We start from the raw sequence: 26081 nt of genomic DNA on the forward strand, positions 1-26081 counted from the left end.
CTCCGGCGACGATCTACGGTCCGGTTCCTCCGGCAATGATCCACGGTCCGGAGCCTCCGGCGACGATCCACAATCCGGTTCCACAGAAGCGGAGAGATCAGCGAGCGGAGCGGGGTCTACGTCCCGAACCGGAGCCGCCACCGAGGCTAGATGCCCACCCGGACCCTCCCCCATGGAGTCAGGTTTTGCGGCCGGAGTCCGCACCTTTGGGGGGGGTACTGTCACGCCCTGACCTTAGAGAGCCTTTTTATTTCTCTATTTGGTTAGGTCGGGGTGTGATTTGGGTGGGCATTCTAGTTTTTCTATTTCTTTGTTTATGGTTCCCAATCAGAGCTGTCTATCGTTGAGTTTCATTTAAATAAACATGTGGAACTCTATGCACGCTGCGCCTTGGTCCGCTCATTTCAACGAACACGACAATTCCTGACATTTAATCCTAGTAACAATTCCTTGTCTTGGGTCAGGTAGGATCCCCACTTTATTTTAAGAATGTGAAATGTCAGAATAATAGTAGTCGGTCAGAAGTATACATACACTCAATTAGTATTTGGTAGCATTGCCTTTAAATTGTTTATCTTGGGTCTAACGTTTCGGGTAGCCTCCCACAAGCTACCCACAATAAGTTGGATGAATTTTGGACCAATCCTCCTGACAGAGCTGGTGTAACTGACTCAGGTTTTTAGGCCTCCTTGCTCGCACATGCTTTTTTGGTTCTGCCCACAAATTTTCCATAGGATTGATGTCAGGGCTTTGTGATGGCCACTCCAATAGCTTGGCTTTGTTGTCCTTAAGCCATTTTGCCACAACTTTGGAAGCATGCTTGGTGTCATTGTCCATTTGGAAGACCCATTTGCGACCAAGCTTTAACTTCCTGACTGATGTCTTGAGATGTTGCTTCAATATATCAATGTAATTTCCCTCCTCATGATGCCACCTCATGATGCCACAACATGATGCTGCCACCCCCGTGCTTCACGGTTGGGATGGTGTTCTTCGGCTTACCAGCCTCCCCCTTTTTCTTCCAAACATAACGATGGTCATTATGGCCAAACAGTTCTATTTCTGTTTCATCAGACCAGTGGACATTTCTCCAAAATGTATGATCTTTGTCCCCATGTGCAGTTGCAAACCGTAGACTGGCTTTTTTATGGCGGTTTTGGAGCAGTGGCTTCTCCTTGCTGAGCGGCCTTTCAGGTTATGTTGATATAGGGCTATTGACTCAAATGATGTCAATTAGCCAATCAGAAGCTTCTAAAGCCATGACACTTAGTGTATGTCAACTTAGTGTATGTAAACTTCTGACCCCCTGGAATTGTGATACAGTTAATTATAAGTTAAATAAACTGTCTGTAAACAATTTTTGGAAAAATTACTTGTGTCATGCACAAAGTAGATGACTTGCCAAAACTATAGTTTGTTAACAAGACATTTGTGGAGTGGTTTAAAAATGAGTTTAACTCCAACCTAAGTGTGTGTAAACTTCCGACTTCAACTGTACATTTGCAAACATTTCTAAAAACATGTTTTCACTTTGTCATTATGGGGTATTGTGTGTAGAAGGCTATAACACTATAAAATGTGGAATAAGTCAAAGGGTAGGAATAGGTTTTGAAGGCACTGTTTGCAAACATAAACACATACAAACATAATTAGGCCAGTATGTAAAAGCGGCACACACACATATACACACGTTCACACACACACACACACACACACACACACACACACACACACACACACACACACACACACACACACACACACACACACACACACACACACACACACACACACACACACACACACACATACACACACCACCAGCCTGTGACAGGGTCCTCCGGGGAACTGAGGAGCAGAGACATAAAATTGACTCACCCAGACGGTCACCACACACACACGCCCACGCACCCAGAGCCGTCACATAACATCACAGCCTAGCCAGCCGTCAGATAGCATCAGGCTCATGCCTATAGACCACTGCTGACAGGTGTGTCCGCCAGTCACGCACAGCCAACACCAGCCAGACCTTCACCCCTGTGTCTGTGTGTCTGTGTGTCTGCGTGTCTATGTGCAACTAGCTCTCATAGTCTCATGTCATATTTAGACGTTTATCCATGTTTCTTAAAAATCAAATGTAGAAGTTGTTAAAAATGTCAAATTTTGAAGTGTTTAAGGTTAAGTTTTAACTCCGAAATACATCAACATGCTTGGTTTGAGAAGCAGGGGAGGGAGGTATGAGAAAGAGACAGAGGCTCCGTTCCGGCCATTATTATGAGCCGTTCTCCCCTCAGCAGCCTCCACTGGTGTGCGTGTGTGTCTGCGTGTGTGTGACCCTTGCCTGACAGGCAGCCCTGCCTCGAAACTACAGGGAGGGGACAGAGGGGCCGTCATGCCATATTGAGCCTCAGTCATGTCAGGGCTAATATACTGCACTGTATGCAGGGAGAGACGCTGCCGTGAATATTATATGGGACGTTACAGCAATGCAGTGAATTAGATGGAAGATTTTAGGTAAAACGCTGCTGCTTCCATCAATACCATCTAAGAACCATTATGTTGGATCAGTGCTTGAGGAAATGTATACTTTTCTGTTATCATCCCCTATTCACATAGAAATGTCCACCAAGACATATATACTGAACAAAAACGTAAACGCAACATGCAACAATTTTAAAGACTTTGCTGGGTGACAGTTCATATGAGGAAGCCAGACAAATTAAATCAATTCAGTAGAACCTGATTTATGGATCTTACATGACTGGGCAGGGACGCGTTGAATTATCTGGCAACAGCTCTAGTGGACATTCCTGCAGTCATCATGACCATTTCACACTCCCTCTAAACTTTAGACATGTGTGGCACATTTTAGAGTGGCCTTTTATTGTCCCCAGCACAAGGTGCACCTGTGCAATGGCCATGCTGTTTAATCTGCTTCTTGATATTCCACACCTGTCTGGTCGATGGATTATCTTGACAAAGGAGAAATGCTCACTAACAGGGATGTAAACAAATTTGTGCACAAAATTTAATAGAAATGAGCTTTTTGCGTTTATGGAACGTTTCTGGGATCTCTTATTTCAGCGCACGTGTGCTTGTGTGTGCGTGTGCGTGTGCGTGTGTGTGTGTTGGAATGGGGCAGAGGAGACCAGAGGGCAGCAGTAGGATGGACTGTGTAAACATATCAGATAGGAGCGCCCCTCACTCCAAATCAGCCCTGGAGCTATCCTAACCCCAAAGAACTCCAGTGTTAAGAACAACAAGAGATACATAATTGTAATGAATATCCCAATTACTTTTTACAATTTGTTCACAAACAAACACACACATGCATGCACACACACACGCGCAAACACACACACACACACACACACACACACACGCACACGCACACACTGGCCGCTACAAAGCCCACACAGTGCTCTTACAGATCAAATAATCATCCATTCCATCTGTTAAATTTTTCTCCAACATAGACGAAGGGTGCCCAGCAGACCTTGAGATAGAGGCACAGCAATGAGTGAAATAATGATTTTCTGAAATAGGGACGCTCATTATCCCTGAGGAAACGGCATAAAATAAGTGGCAGTATAGGCTATAGAGACCTACCGATACACAAAACAGACACAAAGTGTCATGTATGCTAAACTGAAAATGTGATATAGGTTTGTATATAGATATAGATGTTTTTGTGGTGTGTATTTGTAGTATTTCATATTTTGTGTTACATCTAAAGGATGATATTCAGTGTAGCATCTTACTGGCAGCGAGGCAGAGCAAAGGAATGTAAAGTCTGTTATGCAAGATGGAAATGAGCTTGCCACGCTTAGCTGTACAGAGCTATTTTAAAACGTCTCTCATCAGAAAACTCTGGGCCAAGCGGGAAAAGGAGGTCACTACAAGAGTGGGGCAGCACCTTCTTTTGGGATGAAACAGAGACAGTGGTAAAGAAAAGAGAAGACTGTAGCAGTGTAGGCCTACTCTGGGTGGATTTATATACACTGAATTTATGAAAGGAATCATTTGTTTGGCATTATGAGCAAAGAGGTGAGACTTATGTGAAATGAGATCCTTCCTAACAATTTTGTTCATATTTAAGTGGAAACATTAGGGCAGGCTTCGTTTGGGAATGGGAGGATGGGGAGCACATGGGATGAGAGGAAATGAAGAGAGAGAACATGTGGTATAGGAAAAGAGAAAGAGAGGGGTTGTAAAAGAGAGAGTTGTAAAAGGATAGAGACATGAATACAGAAAGATATAGAGAGTGGAGGGAGGTAGAGAGAAGGAGACAGAGGGGTGGAGAAGTAGGGGGGGGTGTATGAGAAAGAGACAGAGGGCTTGAGAGGGGCCCCGGTGGTGTCGTGTCAGCGGTTTCTGGGGATGTGGGTGAGGCCCCCAGGTACCAGGTGGAACTGCCCTACTTTGAGGAGCTGTATCTGTCCTCTAGCACTCTCCCAGTCCCAACCAACACACTTTCTTTCTCTGCCTCCCTTTCTGTGTGTCTTTCTCTTTCTCTCCCTCCCCCTCTCTCTCACTGGCTCTCTCTATATCTGTCTCGATCTGTCTATCTCTGTCTGTGAGTGTGTTTGTTTGTGTGTGTGCATGCCTGTAGAACTGGGAACTGAAAAACTTGGATGTCGGATTATCCAGTACAAGTCAGCACGTATAATCTATGAGGAAGTAAGTGTACTATAGGCTGAGTTTATAGACTACATCCAACCTCCTCACTTTGCCAAATAGTCAATTGAGTGCACAAAACATTAGGAACATCTGCTCTTTCCATGACTTAGACTGACCAGGTGAATCCAGGTGAAAGCTATTAACCCTTATTGATGTCAGTGTAGATGAAAGGCAAGAGACAGGTGAAATTATTTTTAAGTCTTGAGACAATTGCGACATGGATTGTGTATGTGTGCCATTGAGAGGGTGAATGGGCAAGACAAGTGCTTTTGAACTGGGTATGGTAGTAGGTGCCAGGCGCACTGGTTTGAGTGTGTCAAGAACTGCAACGTTGCTGGGTCCATTCCTCCAGCTCCACCAGTGTATTGGAATATACTGCAGTCTGATGACAGCAGTGGAGGCTGCTGAGGGGAGGATGGCTCATAATAATTGCTGAAATGGAGGGAATGGAATGGTACTGTATCAAATACGTTTGGATACCATTCCATTCACTCCATCCCAGCCATTAAACTCCTCCCCTCAGCAGCCTCCACTGGATGACAGGTAAATGTTGTTCTTTGTCTCTACACCAGTCACACTCTTCACACTAGCATGTGTAAGCTAACGTCGCTAAAGGGTCTGCCCTGTTAGGGACGTGTTAATGTAACCAGTGGCAATCCTGACAACAGCACACCTGCTCTGATTGTTATATAGGTGTTTTTTCATAATGTGTGGCCTTGTTGTAGGGCTGAAACAAAGGTTTATCAGTTCAACACCACAAGTGGGTAACCATTCACATCTCTGCAATAATGTACTCATTATAACAGTAAACAGCCGAAACAGGATTATTGAAGTGTAGTACCATAACAATGGGTTTGTTTGTTTGGATACATTTGGTCGTATCTCATTCAGCCAGATATAGTTTTATCAGACAGTAAGAATGTAGAGAAGTAAAGCTTCTAACTAAGAAATCACCTTGTCTTTTTTTGAAGAGGTTGCATGATTGTGTGTTGTTCATTGGAACCTGTCTGAGCTGGTTTTACCGATACATGTGTTTCTTTAAACTGCAGCTGTCTTCCCTCATGAAGGGGTCCAAAAAGTGGCTTGAAAACAAATCGATCGCTTATTCTTACCAGCCCAATCTCACCACTTCGAAGGGAGTTTTGACACATCATCAAAAATAAGTGCACGCCAATTGTTGCCTGAAACAAACATAGCAGCATTCCTCAGTTCAGAGTTTGATTTGTCTAGTCGAGGTAGGTAGTAAGTGGTCAAATTGAACCCAAATCATTAAAACATATGTTGGCCAAACAATGGCTCCCTGTCTAGAACCTGCTACTGTACTATTGATCTGAGCTGTGTGTGTGTGTGTGTGTGTGTGTGTGTGTGTGTGTGTGTGTGTGTGTGTGTGTGTGTGTGTGTGTGTGTGTGTGTGTGTGTGTGTGTGTGTGTGTGTGTGTGTGTGTGTGTGTGTGTGTGTGTGTGTGTGTGTGTGTGCGTGTGCGCCCGCATTTGAAGCGGTGTTGGGATGAGCCTGTCATTCCTAAGGAGGCTAGAGAGTGCTCCTGTCCTGTCATCCTGTGACACCTCTCATTTGCTGCTATCCTCTGAATCGGAGCCGAAGGCTGGGGCCAGGCCACCCTCAGACACACAATGACTCAAACACCGTCACGTCCAACAGCCCAGACACACACATGCACACACACACACACAGCAGAAGCAGCAGCATATACAAGGACAGCTCTAGATTTGAATTTTCACATACACAAAATTAAATGTATTTGTTTTGCATTTATTTAAGAAGGAAAATCATTGGGAACACATTCTCTTTACAATAATGACCCAGTAAAGTCTGCATGACTTTTCACTTTTGCCATGATTGTTCGAAGGCTGTTTTGATTGTATGTTCTGCATGTAACATAGTCCTCCTATGTTTATACTGAAGCTGCCTCATTGGCCAGGTCTCCCTTGGAAGAGGTTCATTGATTGTTTGATGGAGGTAAAGGTTGAATCAAATAAGAAAAGAAACCATGCAAAATCAAATCAAATCAAATCACATTTTATTTGTCACATACACATGTTTAGCAGATGTTAATGCGAGTGTAGCGAAATGCTTGTGCTTCTAGTTCCGGCAATGCAGTAATAACCAACAAGTAATCTAACCTAACAATTCCACAACTACTACCTTATACACAAGTGTAAAGGGATAAAGAATATGTACATAAAGATATATGAATGAGTGATGGTACAGAACGGCATAGGCAAGGTGCAGTAGATGGTATAGAGTACAGTATATACATATGAGATGAGTAATGTAGGGCATGTAAACATAAAGTGGCATAGTTTTAAGTGGCTAGTGATACATGTATTACATAAAGACGGAAAGATGCAGTAGATGATATAGAGTACATTATATACATATACATATGAGATGAGTAATGTAGGGTATGTAAACATTATATTAAGTGGCATTGTTTAAAGTGGCTAGTGGTACATTTTTACATAATTTCCATCAATTCCCATTATTAAAGTGGCTGGAGTTGAGTCAGTATGTTGGCAGCGGCCACTAAATGTTAGTGGTGGCTGTTTAACAGTCTGATGGCCTTGAGATAGAAGCTGTTTTTCAGTCTCTCGGTCCCTGCTTTGATGCACCTGTACTGACCTCGCCTTCTGGATGATAGCGGGGTGAACAGGCAGTGGCTTGGGTGGTTGTTGTCCTTGATGATCTTTATGGCCTTCCTGTGACATCGGGTGGTGTAGGTGTCCTGGAGGGCAGGTAGTTTGCCCCCGGTGATGCGTTGTGCAGACCTCACTACCCTCTGGAGAGCCTTACGGTTGTGGGCGGAGCAGTTGCCGTACTAGGCGGTGATACAGCCCGACAGGACGCTCTCGATTGTGCATCTGTAGAAGTTTGAGTGCTTTTGGTGACAAGCCGAATTTCTTCAGCCTCCCGAGGTTGAAGAGGCGCTGCTGCGCCTTCTTCACAATGCTGTCTGTGTGGGTGGACCAATTCAGTTTGTCCGTGATGTGTACACCGAGGAACTTAAAACTTTCCACCTTCTCCACTATTGTCCCGTCGATGTGGATAGGGGGGTGCTCCCTCTGCTGTTTCCTGAAGTCCACAATCATCTCTTTTGTTTTGTTGACGTTGAGTGTGAGGTTATTTTCCTGACACCACACTCCGAGGGCCCTCACCTCCTCCCTGTAGGCCGTCTCGTCGTTGTTGGTAATCAAGCCTACCACTGTAGTGTCGTCTGCAAACTTGATGATTGAGTTGGAGGCGTGCATGGCCACGCAGTCGTGGGTGAACAGGGAGTACAGGAGAGGGCTCAGAACGCACCCTTGTGGGGCCCCGGTGTTGAGGATCAGCGGGGTGGAGATGTTGTTACCTACCCTCACCACCTGGGGGCGGCCCGTCGGGAAGTCCAGGACCCAGTTGCACAGGGCGGGGTCGAGACCCAGGGTCTCGAGCTTGATGACGAGTTTGGAGGGTACTATGGTGTTAAATGCTGAGCTGTAGTCGATGAACAACATTCTCACATAGGTATTCCTCTTGTCCAGATGGGTTAGTGTGCAGTGTGGAGTGCGCAGTGTGCAGTGTGGTTGCGATTGCGTCGTCTGTGGACCTATTGGGTCGGTAAGCAAATTGGAGTGGGTCTAGGGTGTCAGGTAGGGTGGAGGTGATATGGTCCTTGACTAGTCTCTCAAGGCACTTCATGATGACGGAAGTGAGTGCTACGGGGCATGTATCCACTACATGCACAGCCATATTCAACAGTCGTTCCTTCTTCCCCCTCCATGCCTCCTCCTCCCACAATCTGTCCATTCATCCCATCTGGTGTCACTTGCCGTTATCAATTACCCATTAGACAGTGTAATATTCGCCCAATATTGCCACCGCGCAACTGGGAGATTTTACAGTGATCAAAACCGACAAATCCGATTTGAAGACCAGACACACATAAGGAGCGGGCGCCCTCCCCAATCTAACTAATGAATAATGGATTGGCGTTTTCTAATCGTTTTCCAATGTCGCACCGCTTTCCCCCAGCCAAGCACGAGGTAGGAGGGATTACCTTCTCCCTTCATTTTCCCCCTTTTTTATGTTTTCCCCGTCTCTTTCCTCTTTCTTTCAAGTGATAGAAGCACCTCAAGTGTAACAGACACCTAATAGGAAGAGGTTAAAAAAAGCCAGCAGGCACGCTGGGATTAGCATGTCTGAGATATCTTAGCGATGCCTCTCTCTCTTTCTCACGACGTCACACGGCTGCCTCCCTCTCAGAAGGTATGTGTAGGTGGAAGGATGGGGGAATAGAGAAAACACTACAGGTGAGGTTTACAGGGATAAATATTCAAATTGCTGTCCCACCATTTGGTCGGTCCTCTGTTAGCCGGCAAAGAAAGCTAAATACTGATTATGATCAACTAAAACACATATAATTGATTTCCATCAGTGACAACACTCAAATATTGGATTGATCATAATGATATTATGAAGTTAACAGGCTAAACTGCAGGCCCCTATGCGCTTTGTTAAGATCTCTGAGCTGCATTTGTTTACTTAACGGTGGAAGGGCAAACCAGGTTATGAAAATTCTTATTTACGCCTGCCTGTCTGCTTGTGTGAAATAGGTCAGTGCAGCTCCTGAAATGGAACAGCCCTCTCACTGTTAATACCTTCGTTGGCTTGAATTTGTGCTGGCTAACAATATAACCCAGGAGGAATGTGACCAATCCAGCTCCTATCCACTGCATTATCAGCCAGCCACAGCCAGTGTAACTCATGCAGATGTGTCTGGTAGTGACAACGTTGGATGGGCATGGGTGCTGGGTGCCAGCCCAGCCCTGATTAGGTGAGTGGTGTCCCAGGTGATGAATGCCCGTGGGGACTTGTTGTGCCACAAGGTGAAAGTGTCCATTAATCACCGAGCTCCTCCGCTCTCCTGGCTTTCCCATTACCCTGCACACGCTCCAACAGGCCTGATTGGTTTTTAATTGGCCTGCCCTCCAGGAAATACATCATGTTTCCCCCCAGAAAGCCAGGAGACGTGGGGCTGCTATAGGGTCGCTTCCGTCTCAGAGAGGAAAGGGCTGGAGAGGAGAGGATAGCGAGGTAATGTGTTCTTAGACAGATGACCAATTCCAAATCAACACCTATAGTCCTATTCCTCTAGGCACTTCTGGTAAAATCTCCAATGATTGGATAGGTATTAGTAATCTGGTAGCTTAATCTGGCCCTCTAATAAGATTTTACGACCAACTGTCCATATGTGGGGAAGTTTGGTCGACTCACTCATCAGTACATTGACTCTTAAGCCTTACAGAAACCTGGCATGAACCAGTGAGGCACACTAGAGCCCACTTTCTCACATCACTGAAGGACCAGTATTGACAGAATTTACCTTGGATTTATCCTGTCACAAAACCAGCCGAACCACAACATTCAGTGATCACAAGAGCACATCAATGTCTCTTCAACATCCAGCCAGTGGTTTACTCGTGGACATAGTCATAATTCAAATGTTTAAAATGAATCCAGACCAAGGCCTAATTGATTTTATCCTGGTTGTGAATCATCATAAGCATAAACCTCCATCCCTCATCATTCTGATGTACAGTATATGTAGTTTATAAATACAGTGTGTGTCAGATACTGTGTCGTGGGCGGTGCTCTGAGGGGGCTAGCTAGCTGTAAGCTTGTTTATCTGTCTCCACAGGGGGATTGTGTGATCCTCTCCTGGGTGGTGTAGATAGGCCCCTGGGTGGCCTGGGGTAAACACGTTCTACAGGGAGGAACACCCTCATCCAGGCCCTTATTCATCAACTCAACACTCACAATCAGGTCACACTGTCATGTGACCAGCCAACTCTGCCTTGTTCGTGTCAGACTGCTCTAGTACGACTATAGACGTTGTGTAATTAATTAGCATGTGCCACCTTCCAGAGAAATATCCGCACGTGACCTATTCCAGAGGAAGTCCGATTTGCACCGTATACACTTGTCCAAAATGCCCCCTGTAATTCTTGATTGTTTTTTCATTGTATTGAGTAGGCCTATATGACGGAAGCCTTGTGGTTTTTATTGTGGGCGTGAAAATATTTCAACATCGTGTCTAGACGATAAAAGGCTACAACGATCACTTATTCTTGGCTGACAAACGTATAAGCGTCCCCATAGGTCTAACATTTAAACTGAGGAAATGTTAGACGTCCCTCCTAATGAAAAGGCCCCTCATCATGCTGATGTGAACTGCTGGACAACGCACTTGCACTTGATATACGTTTATGGATGATAAAGTGAACTTGCCATTTCCAAAAAATAGCTCAGCGGGGAATGGGGATTCCCTGCTTTGTGAGGGTTTCATTAAATAGGCCTAGGCACTATAATTTTTATTTCACATTTAATTAAAATGGCGCAAAGCTCAATTTCAATTAATTGGCACAAAACGTGCGTCAGAGATTGTATAGCACAGGTAGTGGTCGCCTAAATTCACAGTAGTTGTAACGACTCCCACCGAAGGTGGCTCCTCTTCCTGTTCGGGTGGTGCTCGGCGGTCGTCGTCACAGGCCTACTAGCTGCTACTGACTTTTCCTCCCCCTCCCTTTTTGTTGATTATTGACACCTGTTTGTGGATAGGGTGATTTGTGGGGCTTTATTACCCAGCAGCCCGGCCTGCTGGGTGTGCGGGATTGTTGTGTGTACAGTCTGTACATTCTTGTGTGTCAGGATACGTGTTCGTTGGTTTATGTTTATTTCGTGTTTCTCACTTTGCTTGTGGTGAAGCATTTGGTTTAGAGGAGCGTCGTGTGTTCACCCGTGTGGGGAATTAAATTTGGAACGCTACTTTGAACTCTCTGTCTCCTGCGTTTGACTCTTTGCATCCACGACACCCCGGGCATTACAGAATCCCGCACCGACTTCGGAATGGAGTCAGCAGGAGCAGCGGCAAACCCACTCCCATCTATGGAGGAACGGGTGCTCCATCACACTACCGTACCCCATTGCATCGGTTCCGCCATGGATCAAATGATGGAGAGAATGGACCGATGGGAGAGGAGTGGTCTCCTCTCTACACCTGCAGTCTCTCCAGCTCAGGATTCCTCCTCTCCTCTCTCACCATCCTCCGGCTCCAGCGCTCTCCGTCTTGCGCTCCCGAGGGAATATGATGGAGCGGCAGTGGGATGTCAGGGGTTCTTGTTACAAATAGAACTGTACCTGGCAACCGTGAGACCCACTCCCTCGGGAGCGGAGAGGGTGAGTGTCCTCATCTCCTGCCTAACGGGTTGTGCTCTGGAGTGGGCTAACGCTGTCTGGAATGGCCCAGATTCAGCGAAGGAGCACTACCCCGAATTTTCCCGCCGTTTTCGTGCGGTGTTCGACCATCCACCTGAGGGCCGAGCGGCGGGAGAGCGACTGGTTCATCTCAGGCAGGAGAAGAGGAGCGCCCAGGATTACGCGTTGGAGTTTCGGAACTTGGCCGCGGGGTCTGGGTGGAATGACAGGGACCTTATAGATCACTACAGATGTAGTCTCCGTGAGGATGTCCGCAGGGAGCTAGCGTGCCGGGACGAAGCTCTCTCCCTGGATGAGCTTATTGATATGTCCATCCGGCTGGACAATCTGCTGGCTTCCCGCGGCCGTTCGGAGAGGGTCCTGTGCATTCCACCACCCAGCACCCCTGCACCCATTCCCATGGAGTTGGGAGGAGCCGTGCCGAGGGGTACCGGAGGAGGAGGCTCCCCCTGCACCAGCTGTGGTCGGAGAGGACACACGGCCGATCGGTGCTGGGGGGGTCCATCTGGGGGTCGAGATGGCAGGCGGAACGTTTCTCGGTCACCTCAGGTGAGTAAGCACCAGACTCACCCAGAACCCCCTGTTTGTCATATGTTTGTCTTCATTTTTTTTCTTAATTTTTTTCCCTCTTCCCAGCATAAGGCACTAGTCGATTCAGGTGCAGCTGGGAACTTTATGGATCGCGGACTCGCCATCAAGCTAGGTGTTCCGCTTGTGCCGATAGATTCTCCTTTTCCCGTGCACTCCCTAGATAGCCGGCCATTAGGGTCAGGTTTGGTCCAGGAGGCCACGGTTCCACTGGACATGGTCATAAGGAATAATGGATAATGGATCATAAGGAACGTCTACGTTTTTTCATTATCGATTCGTCTGTGTTTCCAGTGGTACTGGGGATTCCCTGGCTGGCTAGTCACAATCCTACTATTTCGTGGAGACAGGGGGTTCTCCAGGGGTGGTCAGAGGAGTGTTCTGGAAGGTGTCTGGGAGTTTCCATCGGTGCCACGTCGGTGGAGAGTTCAGACCAGGTGTCCACGGTTCGCATTCCCCCCGAGTATGCCGATTTGGCAATCGCTTTTAGTAAAAAGAAAGCGACTAAATTACCACCTTATCGACCGGGTAGGGATTGTGCGATAGATCTCCAGGTAGACGCTGTGCTTCCCAAGAGTCACGTGTACCCTTTGTCCCAAGAGGAAACGGTGGCTATGGAGACATATGTCACTGAGTCTCTGGGACAGGGGTACATTCGGTCCTCCATCTCACCCGTCTCCTCGAGTTTCTTTTTTGTGAAGAAAAAGGAGGGAGGTTTGCGTCCGTGTATTGATTATAGAGGTCTAAATGCCGTCACAGTGGGGTTTAGTTACCCACTACCTCTAATTGCTACGGCAATGGAATCATTTCACGGAGCGCAGTTCTTCACAAAACTGGATCTCAGGAGCGCGTACAGTCTGGTGCGTATTCGGAAGGGAGATGAGTGGAAAACCGCATTTAGTACCACATCGGGCCATTATGAGTACTGCGTCATGCCATATGGGTTAAAGAATGCTCCCGCCGTTTTCCAGTCCTTTGTAGACGATATTCTCAGGGACCTGCACGGGCAGGGAGTGGTTGTTTATATCGATGACAGTCTGATCTACTCAGCCACTCACGCCGCGCATGTGTCTCTAGTACGCAAAGTGCTTGGTAGACTGCTGGAGCATGACCTATATGTCAAGGCTGAGAAGTGTGTGTTCTCCAAACGAGCCGTCTCCTTTCTGGGTTATTGCATTTCCACCTCGGGGGTGGTGATGGTGGATGAACGCATTAAGGCCGTGCGTAATTGGCCGACTCCGACCACGGTAAAAGAGGTGCAGCGGTTTTGGGGTTTTGCCAACCACTACCGGAGGTTTATCCGGGGTTTTGGCCAGGTAGCAGCTCCCATTACCTCACTGCTGAAGGGGGGTCCGGTGCGTTTGCAGTGGTCAGCAAAAGCGGACGGAGCTTTCAACAGGTTGAAGGCGCTGTTCACGGATGCGCCCGTGTTGGCGCATCCGGATCCCTCTCTAGCATTCATAGTGGAGGTGGACGCGTCCGAGGCTGGGGTAGGTGCCGTGCTATCACAGCGCTCGGGTACGCCACCAAAACTCCACCCCTGCGCTTTTTTCTCTAAAAAGCTCAGCCCAGCGGAGCGTAACTATGATGTGGGGGACCGGGAGTTGTTAGCGGTGGTCAGTGCTCTGAAGGTGTGGAGACACTGGCTTGAGGGGGCTAAGCACCCTTTTCTCATCTGGACCGACCACCAGAATCTGAAGTATATTCGGGCAGCTAGGAGACTGAACCCACATCAGGCAAGGTGGGCCATGTTCTTCACCCGATTCCAGTTTACTCTATCATACAGACCGGGCTCCCAAAACATAAAGGCGGATGCACTGTCCCGTTGTTTTGACACGGAGGATCGGCCCACCGAACCTACCCACATCCTTCCCGCCTCAAGGCTTATAGCACCAGTGGTGTGGGAAGTGGACTCAGACATTGAGCGGGCATTAAGGGCGGAACCCGCTCCTCCTCAGTGTCCGGCGGGGCGGGAGTACGTGCCGCTTGGTGTTCGGGACAAATTGATTCGGTGGGCTCAGGTCCTACCCTCCTCGGGTCACCCTGGGGTGAAGAGGACAGTGGGGAGCCTTCGGGGGAGGTATTGGTGGCCTACTTTGGCTAAGGATGTTGGGGTTTATGTCTCCTCCTGTTCGGTATGCGCTCAGAGTAAGGCTCCTAGGCACCTTCCTAGAGGGAAGTTACAACCCCTCCCCGTTCCACAACGGCCTTGGTCACATCTATCCGTAGATTTCCTGACCGACCTTCCCCCGTCTCAAGGGAACACTACGGTGCTGGTGATTGTGGATCGGTTTTCTAAGTCCTGCCGTCTCCTCCCGTTGCCCGGTATCCCTACATCCCTGCAGACTGCGGAGGCATTATTCACCCACGTATTGCCAGGACCGGCCAGGGGAGTGGGCGAGATATATCCCTTGGGCCGAAATGGCCCAGAACTCTCTACGCCACTCCTCTACTAACATGTCCCCCTTTCAGTGTGTATTGGGGTACCAGCCGGTCCTGGCACCATGGCATCCGAGCCAGACCGAGGCTCCTGCAGTGGAGGAATGGGTGCAGCGCTCCAAGGAGACATGGAGGGCCGTCCAGGAATCACTTCAACAAGCTAGTGGACGGCAGAAGAGGAGTGCTGACCGCCACCGCAGTGAGGCCCCGGTGTTTGTACCGGGGTACAGGGTCTGGCTCTCGACCCGAAACCTGCCCCTCCGCTTGCCCTGCCGGAAGCTGGGTCCGCAGTGTGTAGGGCCCTTCAAAGTCCTGAGGAGAATAAACGAGGTGTGTTATCGATTACAACTCCCTTCCTGTTATCGTATTAACCCCTCGTTTCATGTGTCTCTCCTCAGGCCGGTGGTAGCTGGTCCCCTGCAGGACGGTGAGGTACCGGAGGTCCCTCCTCCCCCTCTCGACAACGAGGGGTCCCCGGCGTATAGGATACGAGCCATTCTGGACTCAAGACGCCGGGTGAGGGGCCTGCAGTACCTCGTGGACTGGGAGGGGTACGGTCCGGAGGAGAGGTGCTGGGTCCCGGTGGGGGACATTCTGGATCCATCGATGTTGAGGGATTTCCATGGCCTCCATCCGGATCGCCCTGCGCCTCGTCCTCCGGGTCGTCCTCGAGGCAGGTGTCGGCGAGCTGCGGGAGCCGCGCGTCAGGGGGGGGGGGGGGGGGGGGCGGTACTGTAACGACTCCCCTTCCTGTTCGGGTGGTGCTCGGCGGTCGTCGTCACCGGCCTACTAGCTGCTACTTACTTTTCCCTCCCCCTCCCTTTTTGTTGATTATTGACACCTGTTTGTGGTTAGGGTGATTTGCAGCCCGGCCTGCTGGGTGTGCCGGATTGTTGTGTGTACAGTCTGTACATTCTTGTGTGTCAGGATACGTGTTCGTTGGTTTATGTTTATTTCGTGTTTCTCACTTTGCTTGTGGTGAAGCATTTGGTTTAGAGGAGCGTCGTGTGTTCACCCGTGTGGGGAATTAAATTTGGAACGCTACTCTGAACTCTCTGTCTCCTGCGTTTGACTCTTTGCATCCACGACACCCCGGGCATTACAGTAGTAAGCTAGGCCTAATATATAGGCTAGCATGCGGATGGTGGATTAGGCCTAATAGCCCAGCCCATGAATTCACGTCTAATTTATACACCTCTGCCTTCACTGTTCCCTTCTTACGCAATGCATGCATCTCCGCTGGCATCCTTACTGGCCTCTCTCTCTTCCATCCTCTGAATTCCTTTAAAGCGCTTAAACCATTCTCCTAACCCAATGCTTGTCCCAGAAGTAGCAATATATAGTAGTTTGGTGACTTATTTTGAGTAATTAAAAATATATATGCAGTGCCTTCAGAAAGGATTTTGTTGGGTTACAGCCTGATTAAAAAATGGATTGAATAAATAAAAAATCTCACCCATCTACACACAATACCCCATAATGACAATATTTTTTAAATGTTTGCTAATTTATTGGAAATTAAATACAGAAATATTTAATTGACATAAGTATTCACACCCCTTAGTCAATACTTTGTAGAAGCACCTTTGGCAACGATTACAGCTGTGAGTGTTTTTGGGTAAGTCTCTAAGAGCTTTGCACACATGGATTGTACAATATTTGCCGATTATTCTTTAAAAAATCATTCAAGCTCTGGCAAGATGATTGTTGATTATTTCTAGACAGCCATTTTCAAGTCTTGCCATAGATTTTCAAGGTGATTTAAGTTAAAACTGTAACTAGACAACTCAGGAACCTTCAATGTCGTCTTGGTAAGCAACTCCTGTGTAGATTTGGCCTTGTGTTTTCGGTTATTGTCCTGCTGAAAGGCGATTTAGTCTTCCAGTGGCTGTAGTAAGCAGACAGAACCAGGTTTTCCTCTAGGATTTTGCCTGTGCTTATAGCTGTATTCCGTTTATATGGATCCTAAAAAACTCCCTTGTCCTTGCCAATGACAAGCATACCCATAACATGATGCAGCCACCACCATGCTTGAAAATATGAATAGTGGTACAAAGTGAGTTTTGTTGGATTTTCCCCAAACATAACCCTTTATTTCTTAGCTATTTTTGTTGCAGTATTACTTAAGTGCCCTGTTGCAAACGATACATGTTTTGGAATATTTTTATTCTATACAGGCTTCTTTTCACTCTGTCATTTAAGTCAGTATTGTGGAGTAACTACAATGTTGTTGACTCATCCTCAGTTTTCTCATATCACAGCCATTAAACTCTGTAAATGTTTTAAAATCACCATTGGCTTCATGGTGAAATCCCTGAGCAGTTTCCTGTCTCTCCAGCAACTGAGTTAGGAAGGATGCCTGTAACTTTGTAGTGACTGGGTGTATTGATACACCATCCAAAGCCAAATTAATAACTTCACATTGCTCAAAGGGATATTCAGCGTCTGCTTTTTACATTTTTTACACATCTACCAATCGGTGCCCTTCTTTGCAAGGCATTCAAAAACATCCCTGGTCTTTGTGGTTGAATCTGTGCTTGAAATTCACTACTCGATTTGAGGGACCTTACAGATAAGTGTATGTGTGGGGTACAGATATGGGGTAGTCATTCGAAAATCATGTTAACCATTATTATTGAACACGGAATGAGTCCATGCAACTTATCATATGATTTCTTAAGAACATTTTTACACCTGAACTTCTTTAGGCTTCACATAAAAAGGGTGTGAATACTTATTGAATCAAGACATATCAGCTTTACATTTTTTATTAATTTCAAAAATGTTCTACTAACAAAATGTCACTTTGACATTATGGGGTATTGTGTGTCATTGACACCAAATCTAAATGTAATACATTTTTAATTCAGGCTGTAACACAACAAAATGTCTAAATAGTAAACGGGTTTGACTACTTTCTGAAGAAACAGTATTGCAATAAACGGGAATCCTCTGTTCTCCCTGCTCCCAATATTTATGTTTACAATTAAATGGATTACGTCAGAATGCTCAATGTTAGAATGTTTCCAATCAAATGCATGTATTAAGTTAGAAAGTTTTCCTATCAGTCTAATTTACATTAACATTATGATTGGATGATAGCTGTGATCAAATCCTCTGATCTCCTCGAGGTCATTAATGACAGAATGTTCAAATTGGAAGATTGTTGAAAGGCCAGTCTCTTTGGCAAGGACAAGGAGTGGCAATGAGTGGAATGTTAGCTTAAGAGACTGGTACTCAGGCTAATGCCCATCTCACTTTGTTAGGGTGACAGTTTGCACACAGTCATGCTAACCTCCTTCACCACATTAGACAATCTAACATTTGCACACAGTCATGCTAGCAGACTTATAACGCCCTATAGCTGTGGTTCCCACCCTTTTCTATTCAGGGGACCACAAAATCACCTTCTTAAGCTCTTGAGGACCACCATTTGCAGAGTAACGGAATATTTTAATATAAAATATATCAACGGTCGAATTAAGAATCAATTTTATCAGTGAATGTAACAGGTTATAAAACGGTTTGGATCCTGGATGGTGTTTGGGTGATAACAGAGAGTTATTCATCACAATCCCTGCCCACTCGGCATACATTGGTTGAATTAACGTTGTTTCTACGTTATTTCAACGGCATTATGTTGAAACCAACATGGAATAGCTGTTGAATATTTAATTGAGGTTTACAAATTTTACAGGATTATTTGTTATCTGCATGTGGGTGGTTCATTAGGCTATATTTAAGCTTTCTTGGCCATTGTTGGTTCTGGTTTTATTACTGGGGGGGAAACTATTTGCGTTCAATATGGCAAGATAGATTTCTGTTTTCTAGTCTGTGCCCACTAGGTGGGTAATGCCTGTTAACCCTTGCACAGACAGGCTAACTGGCGTGTAGCTATATGACCCATGATCCAGTTAAATAAAAATACATTTAAAAACAGCTGTCCCACAGCCCAGCCAGGCAGTCCTAGCTAGCGTGTTGCCATGTGACCCAACTACCCAGCACAGAAAATGATGTTAGTTTGGCTGTGTGACCTCCTTCTACTGACCTCAGACAAGCTAACATTATCTTAGTCATGGTATCATCTTTAACCCAGCACAGACAGGCTAACTGGCGTGTAGCTATATGACCCAGTAGGTTGAGCATTTATAGAATTCCCATGAGGCCTAATGCTCATTCATTAGTCTGCTTAGAGGTGGGGACATGCTACTCACACGCAAGCCTGGAGATCCTTAGACACATACACAGGCAAGGACGCAAGGACGCATGCACGCACATACACACTACCCCACACACACAACATGTTGTAAAGAATTAAAGATGCATGTCTTGGACATGTGTTTCAGTTTCAACCCACTGGAGTGATGCAGTCATTATTGTAGAGATACATAATTACTTCCCCGCTACCAGGAATAGAAATATAGAAACTGCTAACAACGGTTCAGAGGTTATTCTGTGCAGATGTTGTTTTGCAAGAAATCAGTAAAGAAAGTATAATTTTTAGAGCACTAATACGCTCTGCCCACGATAGCGGACCTTTAATCAACAAAACCTATTATTTTATCCAGATACTCCAACAACACTCAATCAACAAAAGCAATATTATTATCAGGAAGAATAAGATATCAATGGTATTTAAATAAATAAATGGATTATTCAAAATTGATTCAAATCAAACTTTCTTAATTACTTTTTGAAAACAAACAAATGTATTTTGATAAGAACCTCAACACTTCCATGTCCTGTAATTTCACAGTAATGTGGCCAAAAGTGACCCGGTATATTTTCAAATCCCACTGATTTTCTGTCTTGCCTCCTGAGACTGTTCTGATTATGTGGAATCCTTGAGATGCTGAGGGTGAATGAATAAGAGGACTGCTGCATAAAGGGATGGATATTGGAGACACATATTTCCCTCAGATTACACAGACCCACAAAGAATTCGAAAACAAACCCGATTTTGATAAACTCCCAAATTTACTGGGTGAAATACCAGAGTGTGCCATCACAGCAGCAAGATGTATGCCCTGTTATCACAAGAAAAGGTCAACCAGTGAAGAACAAACACCATTGTAAATATAACCAATATTTATGCTTATTTATTTTCCATTATGTACTTTAACCATTTGTACATCGTTATCAACATGGTATATATACAGTTGAAGTCGGAAATTTACATACGCCTTAGCCATATACATTTAAACTCAGTTTTTCACAATTCCTGACATTTAATCAGAGTAAAAATTCCCTGTTTTAGGTCAGTTAGGATCACCATTTTTTTAAGAATGTGAAATGTCAGAATAATAGTCGAGAGAACGATTTATTTCAGCTTTTATTTCTTTCATCACATTCCCAGTGGGTCATAAGTTTACATACACCCAAGTAGTATTGGTTAGAATTGCCTTTAAATTGTTTAACTTGGGTCAAATTTTTCGGGTTGCCTTCCACAAGCTTCCCACAATAAATTGGGTGAATTTTGTCCCATTCCTCCTTACAGAGCTGGTGTTCCTGACTCAGGTTTGTATGCCTCTTTGATTGCACACGCTTTTTCAGTTCTGCCCACAAATTTTCTTTAGGATTGAGGTCAGGGCTTTGTGATGGCCACTCCAATACCTTGACTTTGTTGTCCTTAAGCCATTTTGCCACAACTTTGGAAGTATGCTTGGGGTCATTGTCCATTTGGAAGACCCATTTACAACCAAGCTTTAACTTCCTGACTGATGTCTTGAGAGGTTGCTTCAATATTTCCACGGAATTTCCCTCCTCATGATGTCATCTATTTTGTGAAGTGCACCAGTCCCTCCTGCAGAAAAACACCCCCACAACATGATGCTGCCACCTCCATGCTTCACAGTTGGGATGGTGTTCTTCAGCTTGCAAGTATCCCCATTTTTCCTCCAAACATAATGATAGTCATTATGGCCAAACAGTTCTATTTTTGTTTCATCAGACCAGAGGACATTTCTCCAAAAAGTACGATCTTTGTCCCCACGTGCAGTTGCAAACCGTAATCTGGCTTTTTTATGGCGGTTTTGAAGCAATGACTTCTTCCTTGCTGAGCGGCCTTTCAGGTTATGTCGATATAGGACTCGTTTTACTGTGGATATAGATACTTTTGTACCTGTTTCCTCCAGCATCTTCACAAGGTCCTTTGCTGTTGTTCTGGGATTGATTTGCACTTTTCGCACCACAGTACGTTCATTTCTAGGAGACAGACTGCGTCTCCTTCCTGAGTGGTATGACGGCTGCGTGGTCCCATGGTGTTTATACTTGCGTACTATTGTTTGTACAGATGAATGTGGTACCTTCTGGCGTTTGGAAATTGATCCCAAGGATGAACCAGACTTGTGGAGGTCTACAATTTTTTTTCTGAGGTCTTGGCTGATTTCTTTTGATTCTCCCGTGATGTCAAGCGAAGAGGCACTGAGTTTCAAGGTAGGCCTTGAAATACATCATACAAGTACACCTCCAATTGACTCAAATTATGTCAATTAGCCTATCAGAAGCTTCTAAAGCCATGACATAATTTTCTGGAATTTTCCAAGCTGTTTAAAGGCACAGTCAACTTAGTGTATGTAAACTTCTGACCCACTGGAATTGTGATACAGTGAATTATAAGTGAAATAATCTGTCTGTAAACAATTGTTGGAAAAATTACTTGTGTCATGCACAAAGTAGATGTCCTAACCGACTATAGTTTGTTTACCAGAAATTTGTGAAGTGGTTGAAAAACTTGTTTTAAGGACTCCAACCAACGTATATGTAAACTTCCGACTTCAACTGTACATTCAGCTATGACTACGTTCTGTAGCCAACTGAAGAAGTCGAACTATAACAATTTAAATTGTGCATTATTTTGTTTGATTAGCCTAAGTGTATGTAATCTTCCGACTTCAACTGTACATAATATGACATTTGTAATGTCTTTAGTCTTTTGGAACTTCTGTGAGTGTAATGTTTACTGTTAATTTTTATTGTTTATTTCACTTTTGTATATTATCTACTTCACTTGCTTTGGCAACGTTAACATATGTTTCCCATGCCAATAAAGCCCCTTGAATTTAATTGAATTGGATAAAGGGAGGGGGTTCCCGGGGAAATGGTTACACTGAGAGCCAGGGAGCGTGCTATCCCTCTATAATTTAATCACATTTGGCTGTCTCACTGTCCTCATCCTGCACAGCAAAGCACGTTAGGCACCGCAGTGAGACACACAGTTTCTCTCTCTCACACACACACACACACACACACACACACACACACACACACACACACACACACACACACACACACACACACACACACACACACAGAGGTTTGGGCAGTAACTGATTACACATTGTAATCAGATTACACTTACTTTTGAAAAACGAGATGTTTACTTTTGGATTACTTTTAAATTCAGTAAAGATGTTTGTGAAAAAATACATTATGTCACCTTTCTGTTTTCTCAATGACATTCAATTCAGCGTTGAAAAAAATGTGCACGTTTAAGTTTGTTCTACCTGAGCGAGTCTGACCACAAGTCAGAGATCACTATGACGACACACCACGTGTTTAAAGGATCCTTCTTTCTTCTTCTAATGCCTCTTAAGGGGAAAGTACATAAAAAATAACTTAAAGTAATCCAAATACGTTAATGAGTTTGGGTCATCAAAAAGTTGCGTTACTGATTACAATTTTGGACAGGTACTGTAACTAGTAACTGTAAGAGATTACATCTATAAAGAACCCTACCCACCCCTGCACACAAACCAACACACTGAATACGGTCTCATGATAAGCAATACCTTTCCTTTCTCATCCAGTAACCTGAACATCCTTTCACCATACAGCAGGTCTCCTCACAGTTCCATAAAAGACTGTCACTAAGTACTGTGGTGTGTACAGTATGTACAGAATATTGTGGAGTTCTACATGCCTAATTTAACCACAAGGCTGTATGAAAATTCAAATGAGCAAAACAAATGTTTCTGTTGAAATCGAATGTGAATAATAATCCAGCAATGACATGAAAACACTTTTTGTTTCTGGAACCCATTAGATTTCCATTTCTACATTTCCAGACATTTGTAGACATAATTATCACTTTCGTCATTATTCAAAAACAAAAGTCAATTGTTGTTAGAACATCTGTCGAACAAAAAGAGGACAGACAGTTCATTTTCTCTCAGAGCTTTGTTGTTAAGGTCTGTTTTCTTCGCCCTGATAAACAGATTGCAGTGCTTCAGCCTTCTGCTCTGTGGCATGGTGGCAATCACCAGCCCAGACTATACATCAGCATGTTGTTTTCCCACATGCGAGCCAGGGAAGGTGTGTAGGAGGAATTGAGCCCAAAAGGACAGGGACGTGTGTGTGAACAGTCTGGTGTGTGCGTGTGTATGCCCGTGTGTGTGTCTGTGAATGTGTGTGTGTGACTTCGTGAGCCCGGACAGTTGTGGCTAAGTAACGAGAACAGGAACTTCTTGCCAGTGTGCGTTTCTATGCTACATAATAGTATTATGCATTTAAATATAATAACGTAATACATCATATGTAATTTTATGAAGGTTTCTAACAACAAGACAACACACGGATTTTGCCAAAATAAAAACAGCATAATAGAGAAAGACTGGAGTTCAAGTACGGAAAGCTTTGTACCACCAAAACAAGTTATTCCCATAAACTGCATAACGTTGAGAGACATCCCACTACAAGCAGAGTGTATGTCTCCCACTTTTAATTGTTAGTTAGGTATTTGTGTGGATTCAAAACAATGCAACACTTTGCCTCTGAAATGTAATATTTCCTTTCAAAGATAACTGTATGCTATAGAATTATAACAATATAGAGCAGTCAAAAGGCAAAACAATATCTGCAACGAAATAAAAAAGTGAATATCAACAATATCAAAATCCAGCCAAAAGTAAAAATATCCAAAAGCAGTGCAACACTGTACTTGCCATTCAATCAAACAACTTAGCTAAACAAAGCTTGGCATCATGGCTTCCAAACTAAAGCACATTATACAGAGAGTACACATATTTCTATAAATATTCAAAATATCTATAAAATATCTGTAATACCTGAAACTCAAGCATTTCAAGGAAGGTGATTTTCTAATACTGCATAGTTCACTATCCTACCTAACAAAAATCCTTCTCTCAATTTTATAGCTATAACTCTCTTTTCACAATTTACTCCTATCAAACTCACTTAATATTGACAGAAGCCGAAGTGCTCACAAGAAGAAGGAAAGAAGAGTAACCCACCAGTCTCAAAATGCAGTCTTCTCTCAAACTTTTTTATGCTCCAGTAAGTCTGTCCTCCTTTCTTTTTTGCTCTCTTTCTTTCTCTCTCTCTCTACTTATCTTTTTCTCTCACTCGTTCTTTTCCCCTCACACACTCACAGTGCTCCCTACAAACTTCTCCTCTCCTCCTGTATGCAAATCATTTTTATGACTTGAGAGTCGGCTGGAGACGAGGGAACAAGGGAGAGAGAGAGGAGAGGGAAGAGACCGAGCAAGGGAGAGGGAAGGAGGAGAGGAGATAATGGTTGAAGGCAGAGGACCAATGGGCCTGGAGATTAATGGAAAAAAAGGAATGAGGGCAGCACCAATGAGGCAAAGCGAAGGGGCGAGAAAGAGATGGAGGGAACGAGGGAGGAGAGGCAGGGAAGGAAAGGATGGTGAGAGAGTGCACAGCCGAGAGGAGAGACAGCGGAAGAAAGAGTGGAGTGGCAGACAGAGAGAGAGAGAGAGAGAGAGAGAGACGAAAAGAGAGGAAAAGAGAAGCAAAGGACATGCATGGCAGGGGCTAGCTACCCCACTGTGACGGAGGGACTGCAGCAAAGGAGAGAACAGAAGAGAAGGGAGAGAAGGAGAAGTGTGTGGCTTACCGTAGTGTTACTGGCATCCTCAGACAGCCACGCAGACAGACTCCTCACCCTGCGAGACGCACACAGCACAGCACACCGTACCGAGATTGATGAATACCAAAAACATCAAAGAAGAACGCCAAGCCGCCTGGTACCCTAAAGCAAGTGTGCGTCTGTGAGTGTATGTATGTGTGAGAGTGTGTGCGTGTTGGGAAGAGAAGAAAGGGTTGAGGAAGACTAAAAATACTGTCACTTCTCTCTGTTCCAGCCTGGATTTGTTCTCTCGCTCTCGCTCTCTGTATATGTATGTATATGAGTAGAACATGTATCCCTGTTTCTCTACCTCTCCCACAATCTAGCTCTACTGCTCTCTCTCTATCTCTCTTTCTGCCTCTCTCTCGCTCCTACAACTATTCAGGATTGCAGACTGTCTGCTCCCAGCGTCAGTTCTTCCCACGGGCCCTGGGTCTCAGGAGGGAGGGAGGGGGGGTGTGACAAGTCTGCGGTTCAGCTGTAAGGGGAACCTTGAGCAGTAAGATGGTAGAATATAGAGGAAGGTTGCTGAATTGTACTTTACACAGTTAATTAAGGCTGTTTTCCAGGCTGGGCTTTAAAATGAACTATGTTGAGCAGCAGCATGGTGGAGGAGACAAGATAAATGTAAATGTATAAATCACTTGGGAAGCAGGCTAGCCTTGTTCTCAGCCAACACAGGGAGTCAGGAGAACCTATTGGCCCAAACCTAGGACATATTTACAGTATAATCATGTCCTGTCGTAGAGTGCTGACATTCATAGCCACTCTTGTGTGAATGAAAAGTGAATAACAGTACATGAATTTTCATATTTACCCAGATATGCAAATGACGCTATGCTAATTTGGTCCCTGAGACATCATCATAATTAGATTAGAAATGAGATTCATTTCAGACCGGCAGAAGTGCTAATTCGACTGGTGAGTTTGAATGAATTGCCAAAGTAGCTATTAGTAAAAAGGATTCCAAAAGGGTTCTTCGGCTGTCCCCATAGGAGAACCCTTTGTGGTTCCAGGTAAAACCCTTTTCGCTTCCAGGCAGAACTATTTTGGGCTCCATGTAAGACCCTCTGTGGAAAGGGATCTACATGGATCTCAAAAGGGTTCTACCTGGAACCAAAATGGATTCTTCAAAGGGTTCTCCTATGGGGACAGCCGAAGAACCCTTTTAGGTTCAAAGCACCTTTTCTTCTAAGAATGTAGCTTGGGACA

At 45.0% G+C, this 26081-nt stretch overlaps 1 protein-coding gene across 8 annotated transcripts in view; it reads right to left on the bottom strand.

The window, feature by feature from the left end:
- Positions 1 to 25267, bottom strand: part of LOC129812676 (myelin transcription factor 1-like protein) — a 149629-nt gene extending 124362 nt beyond the window's left edge. For 3 of the 8 annotated variants that reach the window (XM_055864445.1, XM_055864444.1, XM_055864440.1), the window contains exon 1: positions 24232 to 24821. The gene's annotated coding sequence lies outside the window, so the exon portion shown is untranslated. Of the gene's footprint in view, positions 1 to 24231; positions 24824 to 24857 lie in introns of those variants that run through there. The other 5 variants (XR_008753043.1, XM_055864446.1, XM_055864441.1 and 2 more) reach the window with 4 other exon arrangements.
- Positions 25268 to 26081: the final 814 nt, after the last annotated feature.

The sequence above is a fragment of the Salvelinus fontinalis genome, chromosome 16, assembly GCF_029448725.1.
Source record: "Salvelinus fontinalis isolate EN_2023a chromosome 16, ASM2944872v1, whole genome shotgun sequence".
Classification (NCBI taxonomy): domain Eukaryota; kingdom Metazoa; phylum Chordata; class Actinopteri; order Salmoniformes; family Salmonidae; genus Salvelinus; species Salvelinus fontinalis.